Raw genomic sequence first — 7,341 nt, forward strand, 5'->3', positions numbered from 1 at the left:
CAAAGGCAGCAATTACAACCTGAAAAAAAAGTGACTTAAAACCTAATAGGTTTTCCGAGACCCCGCAGATGGAAAGCATGGGCCCCAACTTACCTGATCATTTTTAATTTATAAGGCAATTTTCAGTCTTTCTACACCAGGGGCATGACCACACGCTATTGCATGGCCCAGGAGGACTCCCAGTCTGACGAGTCAAAGCTCATGGTCCTTGGCTTTAGCCCTTGGGGTGTGGACCCCCACAATGGAACAGGGACGGGGCATATTGGGGACCATATCTTGTGCGCGGTGGCAGAGTGGAGGGTGGGAAACAGGCAGAGACTTGCCCTCATTATGCATGGGTCTAACACGTCCAATTACCCCATCCTCTCCTCACCTCCACAATGTAAGAGACTCTTGTTGAGAGTGGTCATAATTCACGGTGAACAACCCGCCTCCCCCTTACTCCCTTCACACCCGCTGCTCTCCATTTTCCTTCCAGAAAAAAATGTGTCTTTGATGAAATGAAATGGCTCAGTCAAAGAACCCCTCAAATGGTTGGGGACCCCTGCACTTGGCCACCCTTGCCCACTTCCCAGCTCTATTTCTGGTCGAGTTTAGAGTTTAAGTGGGCTGACCTTGTGCCCTGGCTGCCCTGGGGGTCAGTGATGAAAGCGGATGGAGGCTTCACAGTCAGGTCTCTTGTGTGTGACTCTTTTGTTCCCGGGACAGGGGTGTGCAGTGCCTGGGACAGTGCTTAATTGTTCGGGGGCACTGCTTTACCCATCATGCCCTTCCCCGGGTGGCCCCAGCCCTTCTTGCTCATGCGTGGGAGGGAGGCAGCTTCCCCACTCGGGGTAGGGAGGAGGAAGCAGAGTCTGCGCTGCTCGGCATCATTTCTGGCTGTTTATCAATCTGTGTAATAAATTTTGTGGAGTGCCAGAAAGCCAGAAAAAAAAGAAAGAAAGAAAAAAACATTACTTCCTGGCATTTTGTGGCTCCTGTCTGTCACTGGGTGCATCCTCCATTGTCCTACTGTGCAGGCAAGAGCAACATCACCTTGCTCCAGCCAGCTCCTGGGTCCATCCGCTGTGCTCTGTGGGACGTGCCCTGCCACCGAGAACTCCCCCTGCCCTTCTGCAGGTGTTTGATGAGGAAATGGGTCAAGCCTGAGGCATTGGGCTGAGCCCAAGTGGAGGTGATGGGTTCGCACCATGGACTGCAGAAGTTGGGGCACATCAAGAAAGCTGGGTGGTATTATGGGGGATCAAGCCCAGGGCTAGAGGTATTGCAGCTCCTGGAAAGCTTTGCTAGACCTGAGCTGCGCACCTGCACCTGGCACTGCCCTGAGGACATGCAGAGGAGCGGTGGGTTTGCTGTAGGTATGCGTGGGCGGGGGATGATGCTGTGGGCACGATGATAAAGAGTAGGTTTACAAATGTCCATGGTGGAGGTGGGTCAGCAGAGCACAACATAAGTGTGTGGGAAGCCTTGTACCACTCAATACCTCTTTGGCTGCCCCCTCAGCATCTTTCTTTTCGCAGCGAGTCCTTCCTGTGCTTTACATCTTCATTACAGCTGGAGGCTGGGGCAGGAGCCTCCACAGCGGGCCCTCCCCTTGGCCATTTTGGGGAGTGACTGCGCAGAGGAAATGGATAAAAGGAGCGGAGGGTCAGGGTTTAATTACCCCATTGTGTGCAGAGACGAGTGATGGACAGAGACTGTCAGTGGGTCACCGATTAGCTGCCATGGAGCAGACAGAGGAGGGGGGAAACGTGATGAGCCCCGGGGACAGACCAGTGTCGGGGAGAACCGTGAGACATAGAGATGGCAGCTCCTAATGGGAGATGCTTTTTCTTTTCGTTGTTTCCCCAGTCCTTCATCCAACTCTTTGTCTCAGTTCCATCAGGAGCCCTGTGGGCTCAAAAGCCTCCTGCTGGGCCCTGGCTGCTGCGCTGGTTAGGGACAAGGGCTGCTGGGGTGGCAGAACCCCTGGGGGGATGGAGAAGAAGGTGGGACATCTCCTGCCAACTGCACTGAGTCTTCCTGTGGGGAGACAGTAAGGAAGGATGGAGGGAGGCAGGGAAGAAGGGAAGGAGGAATGAAAGGGCTGGAGGAAAGGAAAGGAAGAAGGCAGAAGGAAGTGGCTGCTGGTGGGTGAGGTGTAATATACAGGCAGTGCTCCTCTGTGCAGGTGTGAAGGTCTCCTGCAGAGAGATCAACCCAACCAAAGTGGAAACCAGGCTGCCTGTTTCCAGCCCCACTGCCTCACCACTGCCTCCCTTGGACATGGCTGAAAGCCTCAGGTGTTAAATCTCTCTCCCCATCGCATTCCTGGTGCCTGTTGGCTCTGGGGGTGTGAGAGACTGGGGTTATTTTCTTGGAAAATTTGGCAACTTGGTTTTGTGTAAGCAGAATGGAGAAGTAACAAGTTTCAGTAAGTCTTACGCCTTCTGTTCCCAACCCCATAGATAATTTCCCCTCCTTTCCTTCTCATGCTCATGTCAAACCCTTGTTCCTCATCCCACCACACTGTCTCTGAGCCCAGCCTCCCTTTCCGGCATACTTGACAACTCACTCAACTCTTATCCCTGACCCTGCCCTCAGTCCTGCCATACAATGTCACACCTAACCTTCTTCCATCAGTCCTGTTACCCGTGGTCTCAAGACTCCTCTGTCTTCTCCTCTTCCCTGCAATCCCTCTACACATCCTCTTTTGGATTCTGACCTTCAGTTTCTAACTCCATCTGTAGTTGTCCTCCAAGGTCCTGCTTCCTCTGTACCTATCTTTCCTACCCTTTCCTCTCCCTTTCTCGCCTTTCCTCACTCATCCTTTACCCCTCTTTCCTGTCCCCTTCACCCCTCATCTCTCAGAGATGTTTGCATGAATCGTCTCTGGAATCATGAGATCACTGTTATTTTCTGTTTCTGTCAGTGGGAACATCACATTAAGGAGCATGGATAAGTGACCGGGGGCCATTGGGGAGACTCTGGCAGCCCCCCTCCCCACCCTCCCTACCCCCCTCTTCTTCTGTATCAAAGGAAGCTTTGTTGTCCAAAAGCAGAAAGAGAAAAGCAGATAAAAAGGCGGAACATGTGATCTCATTGGCTTTATTTAGCCATCCAGCTATCCCTCCTCTTTTTTCTTGATTCATCCAAAATTATCTAAGTAAGAATCCATAATCCATCCTTGGGCTTCTCATCTGTGAAAGAGATGTTGGTAGATTCTTTTTTCCAAAGAGACTTCAACAGCTGACCTCTTGGTCTCCACAGGGTGCAAAGATGACCCTGTCGGGGCTCTCTAGGCAGTGTAATGCCTTTGACTACAGTAGTCTCCACTGCAGGACTGTGGGATCCCACCCTGTGAAGGGGAATTGGAACCAGGGAGAAGCAAATCCTTTTCCTTGTTTCACCATTGCTAACTGGGGGTTTCTAAGAGGATCCAGCAATGCATTGCTTCGTCAGGGACGCTGCTTGGTGGGGAGGTTTATGTTTATAGCTTTAGACACACAGCATTTGAATTAATGACTTTCTGGATCTGCGAGAGACTTGATTTTTTGACCAGGGTAAAATTCTTCATCCCAGGGTGCTTTGATTGTCCTTTGTGATGGAGGTGACCAGTGTTTATCTACTAAGGCTGACTGTACGCTCCTGGTGAGCGCCCTGTATGACGGAGCTACTGCGGGAGCAGTGGGGCACAGCTGGGATTGCAGTAAGGATCTCTGTGCCTCTGTTGGGATTCGTTTAGATGTTATCAAGCCAGGAGGCAGGAAGAGGATTATTGTGTATTTGTTAATTATTACATATTAGAGGAGTTTGATGCTCTACAGTGAAAGCTGGTCTGCACTCAGTTTCAAAACAGATATGGTTGACTTGGCACAACTCTTTATTTTGGGCACAGTCATATGAATATAAGAAGTTGGTCAGTGCACTGTTTTTATGGTGTTTTAACCAGCTTGGTTAAAATCCACCAGACAAGAAGTGCTTCTAATGTGGGAATATAATGGCCCTTTTATCTGTATAGTCCATTCCCCTTCTCTACGGGAATAAAAATTCTCCAGATAACGCCTTACATCCACAGCTTTGCATGCGTGTGTGCGGGAAGTCACTAAGGCTGAAATTTAGTGATTGTTTCAAGGGCTTTCCAAAATAGTTAAGGCACTGAATGGGAGAAGACTGCAGAAGGCTTGGCAGATGGAGCCAGGCAGCATATGCCATGTTCACTTAAAGCACAACACGAACTGACAGGGACTCGAGACAAAGGGTAGTCGAGGAGTGAAGAGGGTCAGTAGAGAAGAAGATGAGCAGAAATGCCTAACAGCAAGATTTGCTTCAGGTGAGACTGAAGAATTTTATTTTCTTGCAGAAGGCAGTATCAGTGAAAGATATACCCAAATGCTCTGAAAGGTATGGAGGAGGGAACTTGGCTGGGGAATTGTTTCTGATGCAGAAAGGTCATTGTGGAAGTTGCAGTGAGTCTAGAGTCATGTGAACTTTTATATATCTATGTATGTACGAGTAAAATGACTCAGTGAAGCAGTATGTGCAAGGAGACCATAGCTAGAAGGATGCCTGTGGGAATGCCTGAGGTATAATTTCAACGGGGTGTGGGAAGACATGATGTTCATGGGGATTTGCCACAGCTTTTCTGTGGCAGGAGATCATGCCCAAGAGAATTTACAGCAGTGGTGCGGAGAAACTGTACGACATTACAACCCATGCAACAAAGAGTGTTTTCTCCAGCTTACAAACAGCTGAATCAGTAAATGTCGAGGCAAGAAAGTGACTTCTTTGTGCCTCCCATGTGTTTTTTAATAAATGCGGAGTTCCTATAAAAATCTAGAGCCATTGAAGCCACCACCAGACTCCTGCCAGTTCTGAGTCCCTATCATTTGATTTTCCTGAAACGGGCACCATGACTCCATTTGCAAGACATTTCCATTAGCATGTTGGGCTGATTCAACTTATATCCTGCTCTGTTGTGTCTGACTCATTTTTCCCCATCTCTAGGAGAAGCCCGAGGGAAGGCAGAGGGCCCTTCACATAGATGCTCAAGGTCTCTATCAGATAATAGCTGAAGAAATATTTGCCATGACCGCGCTATGGTCATTTTTTGCCATTCCTTAGTCACTTGGCAGCCAATGGAGGGAAGAGGCGAGAGCAGGGTGGGGGAGAGTAAATGAGACAGAGGGAAAAGAACAAAAGATTCTTTTGTGGCACAAAGAGAGAGAAAAGGGAAAGCATCACCAAATGCCCAGAAGCCATGTTTGTAACAAGAGACCTATTCTCTCAGCTACTTGGAAAACAACTTGGAGTAAAAGGCCCTGGTTGAATTAACCCTTCATGGAGGCGATTTACTGAGTGTGCAGGAAAGACGCCTGGCCATGGGAGGCGTAATCTGTGTGGTGAGGTAGCGGCATCAGCTCTTGAGCAATTTAAAGCAAGGATTGGTTGTCTGTGAAGAGGAGGTAGGGATGACGTTGGGTGGTTTGACCATACCAACGTTTTAAAATGTCAGATGTCCTTTCTTCGTAGGAGCTTTGGTTTGGCAAGGATCACTGGAGGGGTTTTTGCAGCATATGAGGCAATGACTCTTCTCCATTGACATTTTTTTCTAGGGATGCTGGCACCTAGGACAGTGGAGAGGGAAAGGAGAGGAAAACACAACCCCCCAAATATATGTTTCACTGCAGCATAATCTTGTCCCATCACAGCCTCTGTGAATTCAGTTCCTATTATTGGCCTTCAAAACCTCCGCTTTCACACACTGCATCTCTCTTGCTCATGTCTTAGACCTCCCTTTGGCTGAGAAGAACAATTTTACTGGGGTTAGGGGTTCTCTATACAAATGAATTGAAGGTAGGCCAAAACCCCCATCCCCAAAGAAACAACCATCTTTATTTCATTGTGAACACTCTCCCTTAGACGCCTCCCTGCTCTTTCTAACGAGGCTTCCTCTTTCATTGAGTGGGTCTTTGGGTGAAAGGGGACTTCTGTGATGATGGTACGAGAAAAAGTTCCACCCAAGGAAAGAGAACCTGCACCTATTTGAAGATCAAATGTGGGATATTGGCATATGACAGGTCAGTCTGTATCTGAGCTTGCTTTCAGGTGCTCTGCAAATTAAAAGAAGTGAGACAGCCAGATCTGAAATAAAAGCTTTTTCTTCCTGTGACAGTACAGCAGGGACAGCACCCAGCCTCTGGACCCTCCTCACATAGTGCCAGGGAATGGGAAGCTAAGAGCAGTTTGGAAATGGAAAGATGGTCCTCCTGTTTGCTTCCCCACCTCGCCAGGACAGGAGCGGTGTCCGCCCATCATGGGTCACCCATTCCCCTTGTCTCGATGGCGCAGATGGGGAGGATGCAGTGGGTGTCCTTGGAGCCCCCAGTCAGGTGGGCTGCCGAGCGGATGTGAATGCACACAACATTACGACTGTGCTTTCGTAAATAAGCGATCACATGGGACTCGTGCGCGTGTGTTAGAGCAGCGCTTTGAAAACAACCAGGAAAATCATGTGGCCACAGAAGTCTGCAGGCTCCTGGCCCTCCCCCACTCCCTAACCTTCTCCCTCCCTTTCCTCTCCCTTCTATCTCTCTCTCTGTCTTACTGAGATGGTAACCACAAAGGCTGAAGATGAATTTTGCTCCTGCTAACCTCATCCTGGGCTTTGGGGTGTTTATGTTGGCACTTGGTCTCGGTGTCCAACCTACCTGTGCCACTCGGACCACCTGTACTGTGTGGCGTCCCCTGCAGCCCTGCCAGGGAAATTTTCAAGTTCAGTCTCCTAGAAGGATTGAAGGACATTTACCCAGAGGGGATGCTAAATATGATTAAGCCAGTTGCTTAATAAGTCTGGCAGAAATTGACTTTTTCGTGGCGCTATGGTTTTAATACCTGACTGGCACTTACTGGAGTCACTCGTAAGGTCAGAAGAGCGAGTTCTGGAGTTTGAAATTAAGACCCCAGCGGAGCTAAGAGCAGGTGGTGTTCTATGTAGAACAAGCGCCACCACACTATGAATAAATACATGTCTTTGAGCCTTGGCTCCACTAACGGCCTCCTATTGTAACTAAGTTCTTATGCGCATGTGACTACCGACCTTCCTGAGTGCAAAGAGCTCAGAGTCCTCCTCTCCTCTCCTCTCCTCTCCTCTCCTCTCCTCTCCTCTCCTCTCCTCTCCTCTCCTCTCCTCTCCTCTCCTCTCCTCTCCTCTCCTCTCCTCTCCTCTCCTCTCCTCTCCTCTCCTCTCCTCTCCTCTCCTCTCCTCTCCTCTCCTCTCCTCTCCTCTCCTCTCCTCTCCTCTCCTCTCCTCTTCATTCTTTTTCCATCTGTTCTTAAAACAGATGGAAGAATTTTAAAGCA

This window comes from Larus michahellis, chromosome 1, assembly GCF_964199755.1.
Source record: "Larus michahellis chromosome 1, bLarMic1.1, whole genome shotgun sequence".
Classification (NCBI taxonomy): Eukaryota; Metazoa; Chordata; class Aves; order Charadriiformes; family Laridae; genus Larus; species Larus michahellis.